The 27,812-nt window shown below is 38.0% G+C and overlaps 1 long non-coding RNA gene across 1 annotated transcript in view; it reads left to right on the top strand.

Moving 5' to 3' along the window:
• LOC131487238 (uncharacterized) overlaps positions 1–27,812 on the top strand; it is a 194,444-nt gene that overhangs the window by 136,022 nt on the left and 30,610 nt on the right. The window contains exons 2-3 of the long non-coding RNA XR_009249675.1: positions 15,441–15,525; positions 22,713–22,751. This is a non-coding gene — a long non-coding RNA (uncharacterized LOC131487238). The remainder of the gene's footprint in view (positions 1–15,440; positions 15,526–22,712; positions 22,752–27,812) is intronic.

Raw genomic sequence — 27,812 nt, 5'->3', positions numbered from 1 at the left:
CTGCTAATCAGCTTCCTCTTCATCCACATACTGATTTGGTGGGGATGCATTCTCCCTGCATTATTCTATCCCTCAGTCCAATTTATATTCTCTGGATCCACTGCATATTTTCTAACATTTTTTTAAAAAGCATTCTTGGCTAACATTAACAACTCAGGCAACAACAGATGTGGGCTAGGATGCAGAGAAAGAGGCTCTCTTTTACACTGCTGGTGGGAATGCAAACTGGTGTAGCCACCCTGGAAAACAGTATGGAGGTTCCTCAAAAAATTATAAATAGAACTACCCTATGACCCAGCAATTGCACTACTAGGTATTTATCCAAAGGATACAGGTATGCTGTTTCTCAGGGGCACATGAACCCCAATGCTTGTAGCAGCACTATCAACAATAGCCAAAGTATGGAAAGAGCCCAAATGTCCATCGATGGATGAATGGATAAAGAAGAAGTGGTATATATACACAGTGGAGTATTTCTCAGTAATCAAAAAGAATAAAATCTTGCCATTTGCAGCTATGTGGGTGGGACTAGAAGGTATTATGCTAAGAGAAATTAGTCAGAGAAAGACAAATATCATATGACTTCACTTATATGAAAACTTTAAGATACAAAACAGATGAACATAAGGGAAGGGAAGCAAAAATAATATAAAAACAGGGATGGGGACAAAACATTAGCGACTCTTAAATACGGGTTACTGGAGGGGTTGTGGGAGGGGGATGGGCTAAATGGATAAGGGGCATTAAGGAATATACTCCTGAAATCATTGTTACACTATATGCTTAACTAACTTGGATGTAAAGTAAAAAAAATAATAAATTGAATTCAGGTAAAAAAATAAAAAACATTCTTAATGCTTTGTGTTTTAAAATTATTTATTATTTTGAGGTGCCTGGGTAGCTCAGTCATTAAGCATCTGGCTCTTGATTTTGGCACAGGTCACCATCTCTCAGTTTGTGAGATGGCGCCCTGACTCGGGCTCTGTGCGACAGCCCAGAGCCTGCTTGGAATTTTCTCTCCTTCTCCCTCTGCCCTTCCCTCCCTCCCCCTCTCTCTCTTTCTCTCTCAAAATAAATAAATAAACTTAAAAAATAAATACAATTATTTATTATTTCAAAAAAGATACATGAAATATATGTATTTGTATATGTGAATAGTAGTAAAAAAATATCCATATAGCCACTATGCAGTTTAAAAAATAGAAATATTCACAAACCACAGACACTGTTGAAGCCTGTTGCATTTCCCTTATCCTGGTATCTCCCTCCCTTTGTCAGAGGGAATCAGTATTGAGGGCTATGCATTTATAATTCCTTTACTCTCATTATAGCTTTACATGTGCAGTATAACAAATATGTGATTCAATTTTACATTATTGGAAATTTATAAAATGTTATCTTGTATGTAACTTCACTTTTACTCAACGTTACATTTTTGAGATTCATGATTTTTTATAGGCAATTAAAGTTCATTCATTTTCTCTGTTGTATACTATTCCAGTATATCACCAATTCTCTATTCCCTGCCCAACTAGATTTGATTTGTGCCCAGTGTTTTTCTTCTATGAGCAAAGCTGCCAAGGACATTCTGGAATGTGAGTCTTGGTGCACATTTCCCAGAATGGTGTGTAGTTGGGAATAGAATTGCTGACCACAGTGTTCTCAGGCTTTGAATATGTTCACATTTACAAGATAAGACCAAACTGTTTTCCAGACTTCCATCAGTGGTATATGAGAGCTTTCATTGTTCTATGTTTTTACCAAAATATAGCTGTGGTAGAAATTTAAATATTTTTTGCATGTATTTATTATTTTAATTGAATAATGGTTCAAAATTTGAGAGGATCAGAAGTGTGTAGAGTGAAAAATATCTTCAATTCCTTTCTCCAAAGGCAATGAGTGTTGCTAATTTCTAGTTTATCTTTTGAGATATGATCTATGCAAATCCAAGGAAATATGTGTGTATATGCATATGTGTGTATGTTCACCTTTTTACATAAATTGTAGCATGCCATACACACTATTATGCACCTTGGTTCTATCCAAATGATAAATTATGGAGATTGTTTCATATTAATATATGATGATGAGTAAGAGATGAGCACTTAAGTTTTTAAAAAGTTTTTGTCTTAAAGTAAATTCAAACTTATAGAAGGTTGCAAGATAGTATAGAGAACTTCCTTATAATCTTCACCGAAATCCATTAATTTTTCATACTTTGTTACATTTGGCTTATCATTCTATTTCTCAAATATTTTTTTAATCAGTTTTGAGCCATTTGAGAGTAGGTTGCCTATGTCATGCCTCTTTACTCCTTAATATTTCTGTATGTTTTTCCTAAGAGCAAGCTATACCCAATGTATAGTTGCCAAATTCAGAAAACACAATATTGATATTTTTTTATCTGTTATAAAGCCAGTACTCCAATTTCATGATGGTCCCCAAAAGCACTTTATAGCATTTTTTTCTTTACTTAATGAAAAGTTACATCTAACTGGTTCTTTTTATTCTCCTTTTTTCTGGAATAATTCCTCTGCCTTTGCTTGTCTTTAATGATGTTGATACTTTTGAAGAATTAGGTTAGATATTTTAGAGAATATCTCTCAATTTGGGTTTGTATATTGTCCATGATTTTTGCTGGCATGTGACCTGGGGGACACTGTGTCCACTTGAGATATTACATCCAGAAAAAAGAATATCTGTTTACCTCTTATTGGTGATGTTAATTTTGCTCATTTGACTAAGGTACTGTCCAGTTGTGCCACTGGACAATTGTTAATTTTCCTTTTGTGATTAATAAGTAATTTGGGGGCGATATTTGAAATTGTATTCCTTTCCTAGAGTTAGCATCCATTGATGATTCCTGCCCCTGTCAGTTTTAACTAGGATGTTTGCAAAGAAAGTGATATGATTAAAATTCTATAATTTCTTTCATCGTTATTAGTTAGCATTACACTATAAGAGTTTTTCTGGAGCGCCTGGGTGGCTCGGTCAGTTAAGTATATAGTTTTGGCTTCGGTCATGGTCTCGCAGTTCATGGGTTTGAGCCCCATTTCGGGCTCTGTGCCGACAGCTCAGAGCCTGGAGCCTGGTTGGGATTCTGTCTCCCTCTTTCTGTGCCCATCCCTTCCTCATGCTCTGTCTCTGTCTCTCAAAAATAAATAAACATTAAAAAATTTTCAAAAACAAAGAAAGGGTTTTTCCCTTCTCTCTTTCCCATTCATTCATTCGTTATCAATACCATCTCATGAGTTCTTATTTTATTCAGTGGATTATAATTTGCCACCATTTCCCGCATTTGGTCAGTGCGAATCCCTTCAATCTTTCTTTCATATCTCTTTTTATTAAGGACTTTATGTATATATAATAAAGTTCTTTGATTTAAATTATACAGGGTATCTATTACCAAAATCAGATTAGAACAGTTCCCTTATTCTAAAACAATTTTTTGCCTACTGTAACTGATTCCTTTCCCACCATCACCAACTCCCGGCAAATACTGATGTGTTTGCATCATCCCTAGTTTTGCCTGTTTCTATAAATCTGTCTAATTGAAATCAACTTGAATCCAGCTTGGCAAGGACTAAAAAATACATTGCTAGATTTGCTAACATTTTGTTTAGGATTTTCACATGTATATTCACAAGTGACATTGTAGTTAATTTCCTTCTCATACCTTCCTTGCCAAGTTTGGGGATCAGGTTATTGTAGTTTCATAAAATTATTTAAGAGGTATTCCCTTTTTATAATTCCCCCCTTAAATGTATAAGATATTTAAATAATCCATTCCTTGATAAGTGAATAGAACTCACTTGTTGACCTGCTATCTTCCTTGTAAGAAGATTTTAAACTACTGATTCAATTTATTCACATATTAAAAGACTCTTCATTCAGGCTTTTTTATTTCTTTCTGAGTCAGAATTTGTACATTATTTCATACTAGGCCTCTGTCCATTTAATATGGTTTTATATTTGATGGCACAAAGCTATTCATGGTATTCTCTTTGAATTTTGAATTTTTTTGAATTTTGTCTGCATTATCTGTAATTATGTCTTTTAAACATTTTCTAATATAACATATATACTAAATTTTTATGAATCTTTATCAGATATTTATAATTTTTACTGGGTGTGTGTTTTAAGAACCAGATATTGAAAGTGTTAATTTTCTCTATTGTATGTCAGTTTTCTATTTGAAACCATAGGGGAGAGAACAAAGATTCTGTAAAGGATCGTTTTTCTGGCAGGCGTTTGTTTTTCTGGCCCATTTTTCACAATGATGTAGTCATCTTCCTAACTCCTGATCTAATGTGCACATCTCACCTTTAGCTTTACCACTGAGAGCCGCCCCAGGGCTTTGTTGGATTCCAAGTAATCGCCAAAGCTCACCTTTTGCCCCCACAACAGACAGATCCTGGGTTAGGAGGTTATTCTTCACTCATGTGCTTTCGGCTCGTTTTTCCCCTGGTAGGGGTTTTACCTTCTGTCCTGCAAGCTCATCAATGAATTTGAAAATGTGCTTGTTACAATTTATCCAGGGGATATTATAAGAGGAGGGCTTTAAAAAATATCTAGCCTGCATGCACCAAGGAGCTGAAGTCCATTTAATGAAAGACAAGTTTAAACTAAAAATAAAATCAGAAAAGAAAAAAATTATTCTGTATAGCAATGTTATGAACTAGCAAATAGAACTATAGCATAAGCCATATATGTAATTTTAAATTTTCTCATGGCTACATTAAAAAAATGGAAAAGAAATAGATGAAGTTAATTTTAAAACACCATTTTATTTGATCTAGTATATCCAAAATATTATAATTTCAGTATCATGAACGTAAACACTATTGGTGAAATAGTTTATATGGTTTTCTGCTAAATCTTCAAGTGTATGTATTTTTATACTTACAGCACCATTCAGTTTGGACTAGCCACATTTTAAGTGTCTAATTTCACATCATGCTAGCCACTATTGTCCTGGATAGTGCAATATATGACATCTTTACCATGTTTTTATTATATTTATCTAGATTTTCTCCATATATGCATAATCTCTAAAATCTTTTCCTCATATCATCTTTGTCTTTGCTTTTAGAAAATGATTCTTATTTTCTCTATATGTAAAGAGAGATACAATTTTCAGGAGCTTCTTTGGTTTAACAACTTTAATTCATATAAGACCTTGATATTGTCAAAATATTTTTCATTATTCTAACAACTATGCCTTGTTAAAAGGCTACTGCAAATGAGGAATAAGGGAGAGGTTTCACATTTGGAGTTTAAAGCTTTCAAATAAAAATAAGCAGCCATTTGATGTGCTTAAAATTCATATCTGTTATGTTAAAATGTGGAAGCAAAGTACTTCAGAATACTTCTAAGTGTTGTATATTTAGGAGCTGAAAGATGATTCCATTTTCCAAGCTAATAGATTCAAGGAATAGCTTCATAGTTGTTATCACCCTGAATGTATTTAATCATTTATTTCACAGGATGTTTAAAAAACAAATGTCCCACTGTCACCAGGTACTTGCTAATAAGCCACAATAACCCAGTTTTCTAGCCCTGCTTATAGATGCTGCTTGCCATCAGAAACCAAGGCAGGATGCCAGAAACCACAGGTTCCAGTAAGCCCCCGACCCAGTTTTTGACCTGTTTGATCCAGGTCAGGCACCATGCTAACCCTCCAGATGATCTCAAGTTCATTACCATCTAATTGTAATAGCAGTAAAATACACCAACCAGGGCCATGATACATCAGACTGTGCCTATTTAAGGGAAGAAGAAAGGTGGCACTCTGATTCTGAAAAGCCTCCTCCCACTTTGCTGAAAACCCCCTATGTCAGCTTGCTTACCAGCCCTTTAATTACTCTCACCTAAAAAACTCTGACCTAATTGGGGAGAAGGTCCTAGAGCATCATTATTTGGCTATGGGGGAACCATATTAAGTAGGCGAAGAACCTACCACTTTGGTAACACTACTATATATATATATATATATATATATACACACACACACACACATATATATCCCATATATATCCCATATATATACCATATATATTATTAAAATATATTATTAATATATATATGGTATATATATACCATATATATACGATATATATATCTCATATGTATACTGTATATATATTATGTATATATATATATTTTTTAATGTTTATTTATTTTTGAAAGAGAGAGACAGAGCGCGAGCAGGGGAGAGGCAGAGAGAGAGGGAGACAGAATCCGAAGCAGTCTCCAGGCTCTGAGTTGTCAGCACAGAGCCTGACGTGGGGCTCAAACTCACACGAACAGTGAAATTAAGACCTGAGCTGAAGTCAGACACTTAACCGACTGAGCCACCCAGGCGCCCCTAACACTATCAACATATAATACTATGTACTAGGCTCTTTTAGGTACAGAAAATCAAAGTAGGGGAAATTCATTCCTGCCATTGTGGAAATCTCACAGTAGAGAGTGATTCTACGTATTGCATTCCAAGTATTTTGATAAATGTAGTGTTTTATCTTTCGATCTATCTATATATCTAATTATGTATGGTACTCTTAGGTAGACTGTAGGCACAAAATAGATGATGTATAATTTCGTCTATGTAAATTGGAAAATTAGGGGGATTTTTCATAGAGAGGCTGTACTTGATCCCAGTCTTGAATAATGTTCAAAGTCATGAAAGTACATTTTTTGTCAATGACTCCAGAATAAGTTTAACATATGGAGGCTGACTGGTATTCCTAATGTACCCACTTAATTATAGCTAAATTTTAAAAATATTCACAATTTGCTTCAGCTTCTGTTTTAGGTATAGCCATGATCATCCAGAGGACAAAAACATTTCAAAATGATTAAAAATTTTTACCTTTCTTGAGGGAAAAATTCTGATGATCATTTTAAAGAAAAAAAACAGGGGGAAAGATATTCATTTTCATAATATTATGGCTGAAAATTATTAACTCAAGATTTATGGAATAACAACATGAAATGTCTTTCTTAGTGTCTAAGGGCTATTTCTTAGGGTTTAAGGAACTTAATTTTTACTTCTTTGTTCTAGCATTTCCTTCGATTAGTTGGCTTAGAATTATCCCAATCCTCAGAATTTTCAATGTATATCTTTCCTTTCTTCTTTCTTCCTTCTTCCTTTCTTCTTTCCTTTTTTTTTTTTTCCAAACGCAGTCCCTTAGTGTGAAGATTGCAGCTCTTTAAGTGGATCAGGTGTGTGTCAATAATAACCCTCTTACCTTCTCATTAATCCTGATTGAAGGCAAGTCACAAACATTTTTACCAGGATAGAAAATGCGTGAGAATAGAGCAAGTTGCTTGTCTTTGACCTTTAGTAATTTTTAATAGCCAAGAAGAGTGGTTAGTATTCCAATTAACACCTTTCAGAGACTGCCATCCATGAATGAGTAGCACATTCAGTTGAAGGTGAATCTTATTTGGCACATCCTATGCAAAACAATCTTCTTGTCAGGGAAAATCGAAAGCTACCAAAAAAGTCAGAGTGGAGACAGCAGCTAGGAGACTATATAACGTCAGCACATTTCAAATGCCCGAATAAAGACACAGCAGTCATTTCAAGGTTATCCCAATCTTTGATCTTACTGCGGTGAGGACCAAAGTCTCATTTGGCCAGTGGGCCAAGTGGTCACTGTCATGGGCCCATGCAATATAGCAGCAGGTGGAGCAGAAAGAAGAGCGAAGCAAAATACTTCCTCTTATGTTGATGGTGCTCGAAAGGAAAGACTGTGTCATTTCAGGTGAAATCACCGGGTCTTAAGAGTGGTATTGGATTTTGAATGCTCTCTAAATATATATCAACAATGGAAACTACAATAATAAAAGATCATTTAGCATCCAACTTTCCTAAAAATGATTGTTTAAGGGGATAACTCTATAACTATGGCACAACTTTACTGAAACCAAAACCTAATTCCCTCTTGACCCCTTTCACTAGAGAAGTAATGCATCTCACAGACTGAATTCAGAAAGAGCACCATGCCCGGGGGGAACTTGCAGGCATGCCTGGCAGGTGCTACCTTCTCTGCCCAGCACAGTGTGGGCAGCAGGCAAGAATTCATGCAGACAGAATAAAAATGCTGGGCAGCTTTCCAGCTCCTTTGGAGTCAAGTCTTGACAGTGAGACTTCATTAGTTTTATTAGAGCATCATCTATTCCCTAAATGTCACATGAATCTCTATTCAAATATAAGTAAAGAAATATAATCTAAAGACAAACATAACTTGTTTGGTGATTATCTAGTGTTTATAAATATTCACACTCTGGCTCTCCTCCAGTGAAAACATTAAGAGCTTGGAGAGTTGATTCTATGTATCATGATTGTCAATTTTTATTAAGTCATTAATTTACTGAAGACTCAATTTCCTTATGTTATAAAAGGTGGGGGGCAGTTAAATTTAGCATTAGACTAGCCCCTTCTGAAAAGTTCTGTGACTCTAATGAATTAACATCACAGGTGTCAAAATGATTCGCCAGACCAAGCTTTGCCAATTTTGGCCATTATGAGAGCTAAACATGGTTTAGTTCCATCTTCTCCATGCCTCGGCTGCTGACAGTTTATTTCCTGTTAATACCATAATATTCTCATCAATGATCATATCAACGTCATTGCAAAATCCCAATTGGTCCTCTACACTTACATTTCTCAAAGTGTATTCTTGGGAACCCTAATTCCATAAGATATTTGGTGAAGTTTCCATAGTGAAATAAGTTTGGGAAAGGTTGCCTATGCCCTTCTTGGAGAAACAAAACAAAGGTGAGCAAGTTAAATATTTGAGGTGTTCAAATATGCTTAACCCATCATTTTCTCAGACTTACCTGACCAGAAATCATTGAGTCATAACTCTTAATATGCCAACGTCCTTAGAAACATTCTTTACAAACATCGCTGTACATTTTTAAGTGAACGCTCCAAGATGTAAATATGACTGTCTTACAATTGTGCTTACATGTTGCATTGGTTATCCATTTCCCATAGGGTCAAGTTCAGAACTACCCAGTAGGGGTGCAAAACCCTTCCCAGGTCGCCCCTAGAGCTCATCTCCAAACACTTTCTGACATATATCATGCCTGTTTTCAATGTATACTCTGCTTTCTAAGACCTCCTGTGCTATGCTCTTGTCTGGATTCCTCTTCCCTTTGTATTCTGATAGAAAATTCCCATTCTGTCTTTAAATCCAGTTTAAGCATGACCTCCTTGTGGAAGATTTCCTTGGCCATCACCCCTACCCTACCCACAATTGGTGAGCTTTCTGTGCTTGTTCTCCAGGCTTCTAGAACACCCTGTGCATGAGTTTCTACATGTTATAGATAGTTTGTGTTGCAGTTGTTTTTGTGCATATCTTCTTTGCTGTGCTTCAAATTTCTTGATAGCAGGTGTATTCATATTAGTACTTTCACAAGTGGGTTAAAGTAAGACTTTAGTAATGTTTGTTAAAAGAGCAAATGAATACATGAGGACAATTGTCTAATACATAATTGTTAAGGGTAAGTGGAATTTCCAAAAGAGAGTTAGATTGAATTTTCTTGAATGCTCCTTGGAAAGGAAGAAGAGATATGTAGAAGCTATTTTTATTTTTATTTTTTAGGCTATTCGATTTACTTCCTGTTTTATTCTATTGAGCTGATCTGAACTAGGCAAATTTATGAAAATTCTCTGTGAGTTGAAGAAACCTCACAGATCTCCCAGTCCAGTTATTCAGACATATAGTCAATTGTAGCAAACTCTGATCAGATCTATTATAGTCTTTGCAGTAGGTATTTGGGGAGCCCAGAAGATCAGTATATAGCTATTTGTTATGGAGTGTGGCTGAGTGGTGGTCAGGAAAAGCATTCAATAAGCCATGGTATTTAAGCATAACCACAGGGAGGATTTAATTCACCATGCTTAGAAACAAACGCAGAAGAGGAATTTTCATTTCAGGAGAATGCTGGAATGCGACGTTGGAAATAAGATCAATGTTTCCATTAGAATCCTCAAGTAAAGCCAAAGCCAAAGCTAAAATATAACTCTGCTACAGCATAATGGAGTATCTTTGCTTAATACATCCCTGTTTATCTTCCTGCATTAAAGTGATAAATGAATTTCTAACTGCCTTTGAGATTTCATAACTCTCAGAAGCATTGCTTTTCTCTTTTAAGATGATTTCAAAGGAAAAATAAAATATTCCCAAACCATGTAGGCAATGCTTAGAATGTGTGGGCAAACAAATGAATCTCTTTACAATTAATTATAAAAGAAAGAAAGCACTCACCTTCTATCTTTTCTCCCTAATATATATATATATATATATATATATATATATATATATATATATTTTTTTTTTTTTTTTCTTTAGCAAACTGGACATGCTTCAATAAGAATATCACCTTAAAGGAACATTTCTCAGTAATGACAATGTTAGGTAGGATATGACCCAAGCTCTACTGATTGGTGAAATATGCTGCTTCCAGACTCATAGATAATGCTACTGTATCATGTCACTGGTCAGTTGTGTACTTTGAGTCCCTTCCTGCATGGAAAAGGGCTAGACCAAGCCATCTGCTCAGTTGCTTTCAGGAAAAACAAGACTCATTCATTAATTTTTCCCTTCAATAAGAATGCATTGAGCTCTGCTATGTGGTAGGCATTCCATCAGGGATAGTGAAGAATGAAGATCCTTCTTGATATCACAGTGGGAAAGGAAAACAAGTAAATAAGCTTTTGCAATGCAATGGTATGATTTTATTCTAGGAGTGAAGAGAAAATGCTATGGGACTACACAGTTAATACCTAATGCAGTCTTGGGAAGCACTAGAACAGGGAACATTCATCAAGGCAACACGCATCAGAAGAGCTCTCAGACTACCTAAGTTAGATGTCACATGTCACATAGTCACCCTATGAACCTGTTTAGCTCCTTGATCTTAGAATGATGTTAGGCTGACTCTATTGTGGGATGTTGCTTCTTACTCCAATGGTAATGTACAGTTAAAATTGCATCAATTTTTTACAAATTATTTTAATGTTTATTCATTTTGGAGAGAAAGAGAAAGAGAGCATAAGTGGAGGAGGGGAAGAAAGCAAGGGAGACACAGGATTTGAAGCAGGCTCCAGGCTCTGAGCTGTCAGCACAGGGCCCAACACGAGGCTTGAACCCACAAACCACGACATCATGACCTGAGCTGAAGTCGGACACTCAACCGAGCCACCCAGGCGCCCCTAAAATTGCATCTATTAATAAAACTAGAAAGTTTTTCTTCTTTCTTGTCCACAGGCATCTATATTTAGCACCTTTTATGAGAAACAAAGGGAAATAATGGAACTTGGGCTGATGGATATGTTCATTATCTTGACTATGTGATGGTTTCACAGGTGTGTGTGCATATATATATATATATATATATATATATATGCAAATGTATCAACTGTGCACTTTAAACATGTGCAATTTATTATATGTTGATTATACCTAAAAATAAAAAAAATAATATGCTAGGTATGCCACTGCTAAACAAATATACTAACTTACTGGATGTAGTTTTAAGCAATTTCCACTAATCAGGGACTTAAACTCACCGGGTGTCTCTAATTCTGCCTTCTATTCCAAATGCATCAAGGGCTGCATTAGACTGAGTTTCAGAAATCATCTTGTCAAAGAGAAAGACATTCTTCACTGGAGCTCCTATGGGAAAGGAGAAATTATTTTTGGTGGGGGTGGTAGTTGATAGATAGTGAACTGCAACTAATTCCTTAGAAGACTTGTAGAACTGGGAGGCCAATAGCAAAAATGATTTGAAGCCCATTTCCAGCTGGGGTCAGTTTGCAGTAAAATATCAGGGAGAAATTCCAGGGATGGAAAGATGAGTAATTTGGGATAGTCCTGCTGAATACTGCAGGAATGTGCTAGTTCAACAGGAGCTAGTTTTTTTCTTGATCATTTATGGACATCATTGCATCACTTAAGATACAGACTAAAGAAATAAAATGATGTAGAGTGAAGGGATACACACAGGGACAGGTTAAGACCTTCAACCTTCCCATGTCCTTGGCAATGCTCAGAGAACAGATGACTCAAAGATTGGGGGAAAAAAGAAAGCAAATAAGTCACCAAGCAATAGAAATAGAATTTCCTGGAACCTTTCATACTTGTCACCAGAATTGCTCTTTAGTGCCCCACTGGCTCCAGTCTAAAAGCAGGAAGTTTCCGTGCCATTAAGGGACTTTTGTGCACACATTGACAGGGTACTTCATATCTATGAGGCAGTAGGGGAGGAAGGGCTTTGCTGTTACTTGGTATAAATGTTTCCCCTTCCTTCCACTGTTTGTACCCAGGTACAAAAAGTACCTACACACCTTGTGGCCAGAATTCCACTTCTTTAGAGGCTATAGCTTGCCTGACCTGCCTCATACCAGGTTGGGGTCACTTCACCCCCGCCCCTGCTTACCCCTCTTAGAGTTCTTATCATTCTGGATATAATTGCCTATTCTCTTGAGGTACATACTTTTTTGAGGGGAAAGATCAAGTCTACTTTGTATACTGTTGTGTCTGTTGCTAGTGGATGGATAGATAGATGAATGGATAGATGACATCTTTCTCATATATCCTATGCTGTACTTCCAAACATGTGGACTGACTTCTTGATATTTTATCAATGTTATAGTTGGCATTCCATAACAACCAAAACCACTGAATGGAACTAAGCAATTCAATTGGTAAAAATTGAGATTTATCTCCAGACCAGACCTCAGCAAGCTATAAGGACTCCAACCCCACACATTCAAAAATGTCACTCAACAGGATATACCACTTCTTTCCTTAACATTGTAAATATTCCTAAATTGCCTCTAGTAGTTTTATTTAATAAAATTCAATCTCATCTAAACACAAGTCTTTAAATTATGAGCTTGTTTTAAAGTGTGAATGAAATACTTTACAGTTTAAGGTTAACTGGAATTCTTTCAGAGGCATGTCTCTCTTTAAAGATGAGATCCTGGGGCGCCTGGGTGGCGCAGTCGGTTAAGCGTCCGACTTCAGCCAGGTCACGATCTCACGGTCCGTGAGTTCGAGCCCCGCGTCAGGCTCTGGGCTGATGGCTCGGAGCCTGGAGCCTGTTTCCGATTCTGTGTCTCCCTCTCTCTCTGCCCCTCCCCCGTTCATGCTCTGTCTCTCTCTGTCCCAAAAATAAATAAAAAACGTTGCAAAAAAAAAAAAAATTTTAAAGATGAGATCCAAGTTTATTGGTTTATTTCCCAAAACTAATACAGAGTAAAGAATCAACTTAAAAGTTATGCAGCAAATAATAGACAAATTATATTTTGGAAAAGCAGTAGAGCTCTGTGAGGACATCGCTATGTTGGAGATATTTTGCACCCACTTTTATAAACCCTAGGGTGAAGTCATCTTGCCTAACTCAGGGCTTCAGGACCATCCTCCAGGCCCTTCCAAACCCTTTTCCCCAACAGCGTTCCTTTCCAGGGAATAAACACTCTTTTCTTGTAATTCGGCTCAACAATCACCTTCTCTAACAAGCCTTTTTTCACACTCGCTCTCCTTTTATTCAACATGTCCTTACAATTAAACTCTCTTCTTTGTTCTTCTGCTTTTTCTTATTTGGATGCCAATCAGAGTAGCTGTAACGTATAGTATGCATCTCTCTGCTGGACCATATATGCCAGGCCCTTAGGTGTAGAGATACAATTTTATTTGATATTGTGTCACCAGAATTTTCAACAACACTCACCACATTGTGGGTACTTCATAAGTGCATTTGGAATGATTCTATATAGTCCTCCCCTCCTGCCACTTCCCAATGCACTCATTTTTTCTTTTTTAAATATTTGAATTTTAAATATTTTAGGTTTAAAGAAAGTTACTAAACTAGTACAGATAGTTTCGTATACCATTCATCTAGCTTTTCCTGATGTGCACATCTTCTATAGCATGATACAGTTAATAACATTAAGAAATTAACATTGGCTTAATACTATTAACTAAAATATAGATTTTGTTTGGATTTCATAAGTTTTTCCATTGAAAACTTCGTCATTTTTCTTTCCAGCTTCTAATTCAGGATGCCACATTACATGTTAGTTGTCTTCTCCAAACTGTGATAATTAATCTGTCTTTCCTTGTCTTTCATGACACTTGAAGAGTGTTGGCCAGGTATTTTGCAGAATGTCCCATGATATGGGACTCTCAATTGTTTTTCTTTTAAAAAAATTTTTTTCTTACATTTATTTATTTTTGAGAGACAGAGACAGAGCACAAGTGGGAGAGGGGCAGAGAGAGAAGGAGGCACAGAATCTGAAGCAGGCTCCAGGCTCCTAGCTGTCAGCACAGAGCCCGATGCGGGGCTCGTACTCACCAACTGTGAGATCTGACCTGAGCCAAAGTCAGATGCCCAACCGACTGAGCCACCCAGGCGCCCCTTTGGTGTTTTTCTTATAATTAGATTGCGGTTATGGGTTTTGGAGGAGAAAACCACAGAAGTGATATAACCATCTCAACCTCATATATCAGAATGCTTGACATCAACATGACTTATTACTGGTGATGTTATTCATGATCACTTTGTTAAGGTAGTGACTGCCAGGTGTCTCCAAAGTAAAGTTAATAACTAATAGAATTCTTCTTTAGTAATAGGTATTAAATAAATATTTCATTGCTTTATTCAACAATAGTCACTAACTTGTACTATGGGCCAAACTGATGGTCATCCAGGTACTGGGATATAACAATGAAAAAAGATAGCCAGAAGTCCTTTTATCAAGGAGTTTACATACTAGTGGGAGAGGCACATAGTAAATAAGATAAATAATCAAAAGATACATGTTTAAAGAGAAAAATTAAAAAGGAAATGTATGGGAAGAGTTGACATTTTAGAAGAGATTGTTAGAGAAAGTCTCCCTGAGAAGTGAGAGACTGAATATGCAAGCAGGCAATGTCCACACCATATAAAAGAATAGAACACTGATCTACAACCTATGGCATCCAGCTCAGGAAATCAATACCTGATCTACAGTAACCAGCCCAGGAAGCCAGTCTGCTCTTTCTAAATCAGACTTGCAGGAAGTCAGACCACTATCTTTAGTAAACACTCCAAGAAGCCAAAACAATAATCCCTTTAAGAAGTGGCTCCAAATGTCCAACACTTAATAACTGACAGCTTTCCAAATTTAAGACCAACTAGAGAAAGCACTCCTAATAAATCACATATGTAGCCCACTTACACCTTTCCTATGCCAACAACCTCCAATCTGGGCATACCTGAAACCTCCTTTCCCACCATAAAGTTTTCCCATTCCTATTCCTGTCTGTGAGTCTCTGCTGAAACTCTGGAAAAAGTGATGGTGCTGACTCCTTTGCTGTAGTGAATGCTGAACGGGCAGCCTTTTTTGTCACTTGGTTGGTCTCTGTTTATTTCCACAGAGTAAAGACTTGGAACAAGGAAGAGACAGAGCCATGATGGGGGAAGAGCACTGCAGGCAGAGAGAAGAAGCACAGAGGCCCTGAGGTGAGAATCATGAGGAGGCCAGGCCAGTAGGCTGGGATAGAGAGGGAGATGGCAGCATACTAGGTCAGAAACACAATGGGGCTCAAGCAGGGGCAGATGGGGTAGGACATTGTAACTCAGGGAAAGGGCTTTGGATTTTATTCTTCGTGAGATAGGAAGCCATTGGAGGATTTTCAACATAGGAGTGAATTGATTTAACTGAGATTTTATTAAAAAAAATTTTTTTTAACGTTTTATTTATTTTTGAGACAAGGAGAGATAGAGCATGAACAGGGGAGGGTCAGAGAGAGGGAGACACAGAATCTGAAACAGGCTCCAGGCTCTGAGCAGACAGCACAGAGCCCGACGCGGGGCTTGAGCTCACGGACCGCGAGATCATGACCTGAGCCGAAGTCAGCCGCTTCACTGACTGAGCCACCCAGGCGCCCCTTAACTGAGATTTTAATAAGATTGTTCTCAGTGCTGTGTTTTGGACAAACTAAACCTATACAAGGATGGAAAGAGATCAACTACAAGGCTGTGTGGTCATCCAGGTAAGAGATGATGGTTTGACCAGGATGAATTGACCAGGATGGTGATATTGGAGCTGGCGAGAAATGCTCAGGTTCTGGATAAAGATAGAGTTGTTAGGATTTGCTGAAAGCTTATACCACGTGTGATGTGAGAGAAAGATGATGATCAAGACTTACACCAAGGCTTTTGACGTGAGGAACTAGAAGTACACATATGGCCTGTCCTTTGATGAGCAAGACCATGGGAGGGGCAAGATCTGGTGGAAATGTCAGGAGCTCAGCTTTGTCCATGTTAGGATTTGGGTGTTAATTAGACATCCAGGTAGAGATGTAAAGTTAGAAATTGGACATTTGAGTCTTCAGTTCAAGAAAAGGTTGGTATTAAAGATATAAATCTGTGAGGCATCATTGCTTAAGCAAACTTGAGAGCCCTGAGGATGGGTCAGGGCAACAATGCAGTGAGCAGAGAAGGAGCAGAAAATGAGGCCAAGGACAAAGCCTTGGAGTGCTCCAGGTTTCAGAGGCCGGGGAGATAGTGGGAGCCAGCAAAGGAAACTAAAAAGAGCAGCCAAAGAGGTATGAGGAATTTGTTTTTTCAGCAGTGTTTAGGGAAGGCACTTGTTTTCCATTGTCTAGAAAAAAGCTCTCTGTTTTTACTTCTCCTTCACTCTCTACAACTACAGTACTATACTTCTCCAACACTGCTGACACTAGATGTGTGGGGTTTTCACCTCAAGCAGTTCTGACACTGGCTGCCTGGAGTTAGTGCAGACCCCGTCAGTTAAGGACTCAGTCCCGCGAGACTACCCCTGCCTCAGATACCAACTGCAAGTAGTATGTCTCCAGGTTACCCACAACTTCTGTCAAATTTGGTTACAGATCAGAGGTTTTCATGACCTCCTCCTTGGAATCTATCATTGGTTTTAACAGTTTACAGAACTTAGAGAAACACTTGTGTTATCAGTTTATTTTATAGTAAAGGACATGACGAAATATACAGATGAATACTCAGATGAAGAGATACATAGGGTAAGGGCTGGAAGGGTCCCAAGGGCACGAACTTCTGTCCCCCTGGAGTTGGTGTGTACCACCCTCCGGGCATATAGCTGTGCACCTACCTGGAAAATATCTCTGCACACCGTATTTTGGGGACTTTTACGGAGGCTTCATTATGTGGGCGTGGTTGATTATTGGTTCCATTTCTAGCCCTTCTCCCCTCCCTGGAGAATGGAAGGTGGTGCTAAAAGTTTCTAATTTCTGGTTTTTCTGGTGACCAGTCCCCATCAAGGAGCTCACAAAGAGTCATCTCACCAGAACAAAAGATGTTCGTATTACCCAGGAAATTCCAAAGGAGTTGAGTTCTGTATCAGATGTTGCTGTTACTCAGGAAATGACAAAGGTTTTAGGAGCTCTGTGTCAGGAACATGGGGCACAGATCAATACATGCATTTTCTGTTATTTCACATCTACTTATGGAAAAAATAGTCAGCTATTTCCTTCATGTAGCACAGTCTTCATTCCTTCACATAAAACAGGAATAATGCCTGTCTGTGGGATAAGTTAGTCCAGGGTGTCAGTGAGGGTATCAGTGACATCATTTCTCATGGCACAAGCAGAATTATGATTCATAAAAAAATAAGGAACAAAGGGTGCTTATTTTGTAAAAGTGTGTCTTTTAACCTTCTACAGTAAAGGAGGGAGACAAAACAGTTGTGTGTTTCTACCTTGAGTGGTTTGGGCCACAGATTTGTCCCTAGCGATGTTCTTACTACTAATGGTCTATGTAGACTGGAACTGCATAATTGTGTCTTCTTGCTCCCGTGCGCCTCAGATGATCCAAGCGTGGTTCTAGAGGATGATTCCAGGTTAGGGCTGCTTCTGGGTTCCCTGCTCCCCTGCTAGCTCTTCTCTGGAGGCTCTGTTGGCACAGCACCTGACTGCGTTTCACCTATTACTTTAATCTCTCTGGATGTTCCAGAGACCAAGAGGTCAAATTATACCAAAGGGGAAAAACATTTATTCCTTTACTAAATTGAGACAGGGACAGACACACACACACACACACACACACACACACACACACACAAAACCCTAATAAAATAAAAGTTAAATCTGCAGAATTAGAAAAGCTGGCCATAAAGCACACAGTGACTTCAAAGCACCCCAGCTGAAGGCAGAACATACTACATGTTTTCAGGAGGAACTCACGCTGCACACCAGCTTGGTCTCTGGCAAATCCACACCTGCTGGAAGCAGCAGGGAACCCAAGTTCAGGAGCACAGCTCTCTCTCATTCAGAGCATAAGGAAGAGCTTGAGAAGAATACAAAATATCTGCCAACTACACATTTGCATCATAATTCTTCAAAATCAACTAGAAAAGCAAACAGAAATGTTTCAGCATCTGGAAGAACAAAGGGTGTAGTCTTGTAGGAAAATGTGTTATTTGCATGAATATACAAACCCTGTAGTAAATTCTTTGTTCAAATCTCTATGGAGAACTACAGAGCAAATAGAAAGAAGCAAAATAGGAAATGAAATGCCTCAATTGCAGGCTTTCTTTAAAGAATGTCTTAATTCCTTAGATATTGGGCAAAATTTCAGAAGGCTTCTGAAAGAAATAATATAGTAGCCCTTGGAGGTTGCCTTTTGGGGATGGGGAGCCGAATGAAGTCACTGAAATTGGTCCACCAGGAGTTGGCTGTGTTGTCCATGCAGGCACATGGCCTCTCACAGTTGGGGGAGGCGTCTATCCACCTACTCTAACTATAGTTTTTATGGTCTCTTTGAGACTCAGCCATTCCTCACTTCTTTTTTTTTTTTTTTTAATTTAAAATCAAGTTAGTTAATATATAGTGTAATATTGGTTTCGGGAGTAGAACCCAGTGATTTATCACTTCCATATACCACCAAGTGCTCCTCCCAACAAGTGCCCTCCTTAATGCCCATCCCCCATTTAGCCCATCCCTCCACGCCCTTCCCCTCCAGCAACCCCTCAGCTTGTTCTCTGTATTTAAGAGTCTCTTACGGTTCTCCTCCCTGTCTGCTTTTATCTTATTTTATGTTTCCTTCCTTTTCCCTATGTTCATCTGTTTTGCTTCTTATATTCCACATATGAGTGAAATAATATGATATTTGTCCTTCTCTGACTGACTTATTTCACTTAGCATAAGACATTCTAGTTCCATCCACGTTGTTGCAAATGGCAAGATTTCATTTCTTTTTGATTGCTGAGAAACATTCCAATATTCCACTGTGTGTGCAGTCGATGGATATTTGGGTTCTTTCCATAATTTAGCTATTGTTGACAGTGCTGCCATAAACATTGGGGTTCATGTGCCCCTTTGAATCAGCACTCCTGTATCCTTTGGGTAAATACCTAGTAGTGCAATTGCTGGGTTGTAGGACAGTTCTATTTTTAGCTTTGTGAGGAAACTCCATATTGTTTTCCAGACCTTTCCTCACTCTTTAAGAGATATTTTTAAAACTACAGGTAGAGTGTTCCTTGACGATAATAGCTCAGTGCTATTTGTTTTCTAGAAGTGCCACTAAATAGCTGTGTGATTTAACACAAGTCATAATATCACTCTTGGCTCCAGTTTCCTCACCTATAAAATGATGGTAATTATATATATTGTGAGAGATAAAATGCAATCTAGCATGTGACAGAACCTAGTAGAATACCTAATAGAAAGCCTAAATATTTAAAGGGGACCCTTCATTTTCCAAGGGAGGAATAATTGTGATCTACCAATACAAATAGCTGATGGGAGTGCTATTTTAAAATGAGATCAATGATATCTTGAAAACAAACTCCAGAATAAATGCCTCCGTATATAAATAATGCATTTTAATTTTTATGACAAAGCAGACACTAAGTTTTGCTACTTCTGTTTCCAGGATTTAGTATAAATGCCAATTATGTAATTTATCTTTCAAGTTCAAGGCCAGTCTAGCCATTCCTTCCTCCCATGCTTTCACTTCTGGGATACTAAAGTTCTAGAAGGATTCAGAAAACCAGGGCTTGTTGCTTTTTTAGCATCACTTTTCAATGAGAGTTTTGCAGTTCATAGTTTTCATCATTATTTTAAAATTTGACTTACAGAACATAGAAATATTGAGTGAAATGCATTTTCAGTGAAATTTTGAACTCGAGAAACTTTTATAACAAAATTAACAGGGCATATTTGGAGAATACATTTGGAGACATCAGATGTATTCATAACTGAATTTTTGTGTGTGTGTTTTGTGTTTACTTTTAGAAAAATGGAGCCACTAATGTTGACTCCTGCTTAACAAAATCATTGTTTCCATTTCCTATGATTCATTCAGCGCTACTAAGAGTTGCCATTTGTAGAACAAACACCGTATGCCAGACTTTATGTAATTTATCTCATTTGATCCTCATCATAAACTTAGGAGTACTTTTTATTATTTCCATTTGACAGATGAAATCATGTCTCATACCTTGTGGCTCCTGGGATAAGTTCAAGTAGAAAGGTAGAGACATAGTATAGTAATTAGGAATTGGGCAAGAGGAATATAAATTTGTTAATATTAGACACTGTCTTATTTTTTTATAAGGAGTAGATTTTAAAAATAAAGTTTGGGTCTCCTTCCATCCATGAAGGATTAACTGATATGGTAGGGTTTGTCCTTCCCCCATAAGAACTAGACAACCAAACAAAATATAGAAAATAACTACTTTCAGATATTGAACAACAGGCAATGTCATCCTGACAGAAAGGAAGTAAATGAGATGAGCCCTATAATTACTCCATTTAGGAGGAAGTTTTGAGGTATAGTGCAGGGAGGGAGATACAAAGAAAACTCAAAGTTCTTAGTGAGTTCAGGAGACAGACATCAGTATTCAGACAGCTAAAATTGGAGAGTATCAGAGAGGAGAGAGGTGCAGAGGCAGAGACAGATAGAGAAAGACAAAATGGGAAAGAGAGAGAGCTCCAGAAATCTTCAGCAGATCCTCTGGAGTCTTTTGTTGAATATCATCCTATGCATTTGGTGGTTGAAGCTCTGTGAGGCCAGGAGAGAAAGTAGGAGAGAACATAACTTCCAGAACTCATGTAGGATCCATGCGTCAGATAGAGTGTTTAAGAAGATGTTGCCTCACTAATTGAGCTAAACCCACCCTAGACTAAAGGTTGTTCTAGACCTTTCCTAACCAAGCTTAAAAGCAAGTGTTTAAAGAACAAAGTGATCTCAGGTAAATTAACTGCATGTCAGACAAAATCCAACAATATAAAAGTTGCAATATCCAGCATTCAATAAAAAATTACCAGGAAAAGCAAAGAAGCAGGAAAATATGACTCATAACCATACAAGAAAATTCAACAGACCCAGAAATGGCAGAGACAATGTTATTAGCAGACAAGGGTCTTAAAATATCTCTTACAATATGTTCTATATGCTCAAGGTGTAGGAAAAAAAATGAACATGTTGAGATGAGGAAAGAAGATAGATATAAAAAAAGAACCAAATAAAACTTTCAGATATGAAAAAAAATCTAAAATGAGAAAAATCACAAAATGAGATTAAGAGCATATTAGACACTGCAAAAGAAGAGATTAATGAATTTGAATACAGAGCAATAAAACTATCCAAAATTAAGCACGCTAACATAAAAATATAGGGAAAAAATGAAAACAGCATCAGTGACTCTCTGGGACAATATTAAGAAGACTAACATGTGAAACTTGATCTCCAGGAAGAGTAGAGAGTGTATTTGATTAATAAGATACAAAGGGAATTTGTTGGCCGGTAAAACTAAGCGGTGGACCATTAGGCCCTCTACATTTAAGTGCTCAAAAGATGTCAGGAATATGCCTGTTTCTTCTTTCATTTTGGCTTTCTCCTGATTTTTGGCTTCATTCTCTAAGAAGGCTGTCTCCATGAGACAAAACATGGCCTTTAATATTCTTGTATTTATTCCTTTTTATTTATCCATACCAGTAGAGGACTGCTCCTTCCCAGTGTGTATGAATCAGAAATCCAGAGAAGGACTCTGATTGGCCCAAGGTGAATCAAGTACTCACCAACAAATAATTCTTGTTGCCAGAAGAGTGAAGAATCGTAGCTGGTGCAACTTGGATTAGGTACCGCGCTATGCAGACTCATATTTGATAGCCTGCAGCACCATGGGGAATGGGGCCAGGAAATCTCTCCAAAGGTTATAAGGCTGCTAGGTGAATAGAAATAACAGATGTTCGTAACATTACCTGTTAGATTTAGCTGCACCAAGATGGACATTTTAGTCACACTGGTTCTCAATTAAATACCCCAACACTGAATTTAGTAATGCATTTCTTAGTGCTTTGTGCCATTACATGTATTATTGTGTTGAATCTGTTATTGAGCTCTTATAAACTTTTCCCTGAAGCTGGATATTAAGTGCCTAGAGAACAGAGACCATGTCTCATATATTTTTAATCTCTCCCAATGGCTGGCAGAGTGTCTCTCAAATGGTAGCAGAATAAATGTTTGTTTTGATGAATTTGTTGCAGGGACTAGTCAAATGCTCCCATTAAGCTGAGGAGAAATTAGATTGAGTAAATACCCTTAGCCTGTGCCATCATGAAAGAATAAAGTGTTCATTAAAAGCTAATTGGTAAGCAATTTGCAAATGAAAAACTGGTTTCTTTCTTTTTTCTCTTTCTTATCAGGATCGCCAAAGCTGTGATGAAAATACCAGGGGCAAAGAGGTAGATTTTTACATTTACATTTGACATTTCTTGCTGCCTAGAATCTTTGGGCTCAAAAAGAGCATGTGGGTGTGTATATAATGGAATTTGATGGATACTTAAAATCTCTCTTTCCTAATATACCCTTCCTGGTATCTTGAAAATTCATCAATTCAAAGTCAAGTATTTTGAATTAAGATATTGTGTTTTCTCCAGACCTCTTTACAATGCAACACCCAAGAAGGGGAAATGTTATTATCCATTAATGTCTTTGCCTAAATTTGTTTCTCCAAGGTAGTTTTGGTTACTTATCAGAGCCCTGAGGGAAGGAGTGAATGGCAGGGAATGTTCTGGGAAAGATGGGGATGAGGGCCTGTGTAATGCCCTCGATTTCAAATCTGAGAGACCACCAAGGACCCTATACCGATGCAAACGCACGAGGGTTTATTTGCAAGCTCAAGCTTGGGCCCAAGTATACCCGACACAGCGGAGCAGGGACTTGGACCCCTAAGTTAAGAGGCGGAGCAGTTTTATAGGGGCCAGAAGTTGCATAGTCATGCCAGTCCACACGCAGGTGGCCAATTGAATTACAATTTACCCTATAGTAACTGAACTAGCCTATCACTCTGATCAGAATTGGCGCGCAAGTTTGGCGGGCAAAAGGCGGGGTTTACATTCTTTGGCAGTTAGGGGTTCCACATTCCTATATGAGCTGGTTTCCAGTAAGGGTGTGCTCAGCGGCTTGACTAGGGTGGGGGAGTGTCTTAAGCAATAAGTAGGTCATGTGGGGGTTATACATGAGATGGTGGGTGTAGCACAAAATGGAGTTAGTCTTGCTCTGCTTGTCCAGGGGTAGGGGATTTTTGTTAAATTCCTTGGGTCCCACAGCCTGTGGATGTTGGGCTAGTCTGGGGGGATGACAGAACCCCAGTGCTTCAGGTGTTCTTAAGAGCTAGGGGAAAACGTGCATTTTAGACATCAAGGGACACATTTTCAAAAAGAACATGAAAAGGTGACTGGGAAGGTGCTCCAATTATCACTCTTGTGTAGACAAAGATGCTTTTCCTCTAAGTACAGCTATGATGGGGAAAACAAAACTAAAACAAAGCAAAAAGAAAAACACAGGGAAAAATGTGGGCTTGGTTACCTCATTCTAAGACAATTACCATCTGGTCACAGATGGCTCTGCACGCCCCACCTCCCTGGTCCCACCTGCCTTGGATACTCAGGTCTGGGCACTCATCTTCCTACTTGTTTCTGTCAACCTTTAGTCCCTGTAGCCTTATAGGCTGGAGGCAGAGTTTCAATTTTATAGGCCATGATACCATAGTCACTCAGTCAATTTCAGAGATTTTAAGCTGGAAAAAAAAGCCTGTGTCTCAGAGTTCAGAAAATATAGTAACAAGTAACAATACGAGGAATTGGGCTGGTGGACTTACTTGGGTAGATAAACTCTTTTAGAACGGAGAGCTCTCACATAATCACAGCTAAGTCAGGCACACAGCAGATCCCCTACCTCCCAAGTGTAACAGGCAGTTTGCTCACAGGGGCGCTAGAAACAAAGTACTAGGTATGTGCTGTGCTTGGGTCACACTGGATTTCTGCAACCCAGAGGCTCATGCTTTCCAGGCCCAGTGCAGAGCTTCCAAATCAAACTTGCATTAGCAAACTTCAAAGCTCGGACCTAGCAACATTTAAAGACAGGCAATACCTCCCTGACATGGTGATTAGATTCACCTATCAAGAGGAGAGGAAATGAGGCACCTCTGGCAGTGTCTCAATTTTTCTGGGCTGGCTCCCTGATAGTCATGGAATATTCAGTCGGTATTACTAAATGACCTCATTCCATCTTAACCACCTATTTGGCGACATTGCATACTGTGTTCCTCATTTCTGCAGTGTCTTTTGCCCTCATTTGTAAATAGCTTTCAGAAACCTGAAATGAAATTGCATTTACTTTTCCTTTCCCTCCATCAGTGTGAGTCAGCTTCTCTTGGAATCAGCTGTGCCTTCTGGCCCTTTTAAGGAATCATTATTTTCATAGAGGAGAAAAATGATCACTCTGCAGGGTGCTGTGGAATGTAAAGGGGACTAAGGGGGAAGGCGAGCGTGAAGCCACCCTCCCCACCCTCCTCAGTGAGCTCATTTCCCCCACTCCTTTAGGTATAAAAATGTGCACCTGCCCAGTTGCCTTAGATTTAAAATGCTTACATATAATTTCTTGCACACATTTTAATCTGGTTAGCACCGGGCCTAGAGAAGGACCCATTCCTTTCCCTGATCCATAATAGCTTCACTCTCTAAATTGTTTCCTTCCTTGCATGTCTCAGATACTCATAGTAGCCTTACACAATTTCAGCTCAGAACAGAGGCAAGGAAATCACCAAGGTAACACTGGCAGTCTACACTGCAGTTTTGTTTTGTTTTTTAATAGAAATAACAAGCAGATAGGCTGTTCTTTGTTAATGTCTCTAATAGGTTGAAAGTGTCCAAACTTCTGCTTTTTCTTACACTAATAGGAAATTTAACCTGAGCCACAAGGGAGGAGGCATAATTTGGGTGTGAATGACCTAGGAGAAACAGATCTGTAAGCAGCATTGCTCAACAGAAGCCGTGCAAAGCCAACCAAAGGGCTTTCTCTACTGTGGATCTCAGGTCTCAGCAGATCTCAGGTTCTCTTAAATGCAAGGTTTAACCAAAGTTTCTAAACAAAGGGCCCATTAGGAATATTTGCACAATCTCTGTTTCAGATGTTTGACTCCAAGGCTTTTGTTTACTGAATTTGCTGAAGCAGTGCCCACTGGCATATCAAAAGCAACAGTTGCCTCTGTTCTGGTTTCCCATAGGAACAACATGACCCTTTTGCCCTCTAATTTCCCCAGGTTCTCTGCCTCTTTCTGCCTCTACTTGTCCTGTGCCCACTTTTCTCAAACGTCCTCACCTTTCCTCTGCCCTTCCCACTTCTATCTAGATGGACCCTTCTGATGGATGTCCCATTCTTTCAGGGTCTTGTCCTCTCCTTTTCAAGTAGACAAAGGTAACAACCTTACTCCCCAGTAACCTCTCAGGATAAGTTATATTATGAGGACGCTCTTAAGAATTTATAGGTTGGCCTGTGGGAAGAATGCAGTGTTAGATGACCCAATCAGGTGGAGGCTGGTGTCACGGGTGGTGAAAGAACCCACCTGAGGCAGAACAGAGGAGATAGAAGTTTATTGAAAAGACTGCAATGGAGCAGTGGGCAGGACAGCAAAGGAGAGGCTATCTGTCAGGAAGCAGAGGTAGGGGGCTGTAGTTAAGCTGAGGAAGTGAGGGGGTTTGGGAACATGTGGAAGTTTACGTTTTGGGTACCTGTGCCTGGTTGTTAAGTAGCCCGTATTTTGAGGCGGGTCACCTAATGAGCCTGTTTGCGTTCAGCCTGGTGGTCACTGTTGGCCTTTTTACTGTACTCAGGTTTCCATTGCTCAAGCCTGTTGCCCAAAAGCAGCCTCTACAGTTTCTAGACCCAGGACTAACATTAAAGAGAATAGAATCCTGATATTGCTAACTGGCTTTGTAAGTCTGAATAAGTGAATTAACTTATCTGAACCTCAGTTTATTCATCTTCATAATGAAGTTATGAATTTGCATTTCATAGGGATGTTATAAAAACCAAATGGAATGATTTTGCAAATTTCCTAGTTTTAGGGCTTAGCACAAAGTTAACTACTTCAAATTATCATTGGAGACATGCTATTTATCTGACTTTGTAAGATAACAGTCATGTTTAACTACAAAATTATTTTGAATGCTGTTATAGGATTGAAAATGCTTTAAAAATAATAAAATGCCATAAAACTATAAAATAAAATAAATCCTTGAGTTAAAATACAAAGAATTATTATTATTATTGTTATTGTTATTATTATATCATTAATTATCAAGTCAACAACCTGGAAGTCATGTTTGAATACCCTCCATATTTCATCCCCAGCGCACAATCCATCAGTGAGTCCATTAACTTTAATCTAAAATATATCCCCTATATATTGACCTCTTTTATCTCCACTGTTGTTAACCACTGTCTAAAGCCACCCCAACAACTCTTTATGGGTCTCTCTATGGGTACTCTGCTGTGCAGACACTATCTGAGGAGGGTTTTTATTACACACAAACAACTACGTTCCTTACCAATCTCTCCTCTCTAGAACAGAGAAGTCATCTCATCTGTCTTGCTCACCACCATTATTCCAGACTGAGAACAGTATTAAGCACACAGAGGACATCAACAAAGATTTTGTGAATGAATTAATAATGAATTATACTCATTAATATTTTCTAGTAAAAACCCCATGGGACATTTTACATTATTAGTGCATTTTACAAATAAGAAATCTAAGTATCTGTATTTAAATGATTAGCCTTTCCACAAGACATGGAGGATTGGTTGGATTCAGTACATTGGTTGGATTCAGAATTTTGCGGAAGCTGATCTGCACTAAAAAAAGAACAATAAATCAAACAAATAGTGCTCTATTCTGTACTCTAGGACAACTTGGCCATCCACAACTTCTTTCACATTTCATTGGAAATGTATACTGGATCTTCTCTAGAATATTTTTTTCTACCCTACTTTCCACTACAGAATTTCAGTGAGTAATAGCTAAATTTTTTTGTTTTCTATAAATATTATACTGAATAATTAATTAAATTGTTTATTTTCAAGGTTCTAAAAACCAGTATACTATTTTCCACTCTCTGTTGGTATTCTGAAGATAAATACAAATAAGTTCTTTTGTTATGTTAATTTTAAATGAAAAGATTTGTTTTATTAACCTTTAACCATGACTGACATTATATTAGCAGTTTTTATTTCCAACATCAGTGTTCTAGCAGCGGCAATAATTTTCATTTATACCTACTTTATATTAACACTGTAGACATAGTGTTTATCATATCAGAGTGTATATTTAGAAACCAACAAGCATTACAGCAGGGTGTTGCTACTGGATGGCAGATTTTGTAAACATTATGAAATCTTAGAAAATCAAATATTTGTGTCTGGGCTCTCCAATTATTTTCACTTTCATACAAATCATCTGC

Source organism: Neofelis nebulosa, chromosome 1, assembly GCF_028018385.1.
Source record: "Neofelis nebulosa isolate mNeoNeb1 chromosome 1, mNeoNeb1.pri, whole genome shotgun sequence".
Classification (NCBI taxonomy): domain Eukaryota; kingdom Metazoa; phylum Chordata; class Mammalia; order Carnivora; family Felidae; genus Neofelis; species Neofelis nebulosa.
This window is presented reverse-complemented; position numbering and strand designations above follow the sequence as displayed.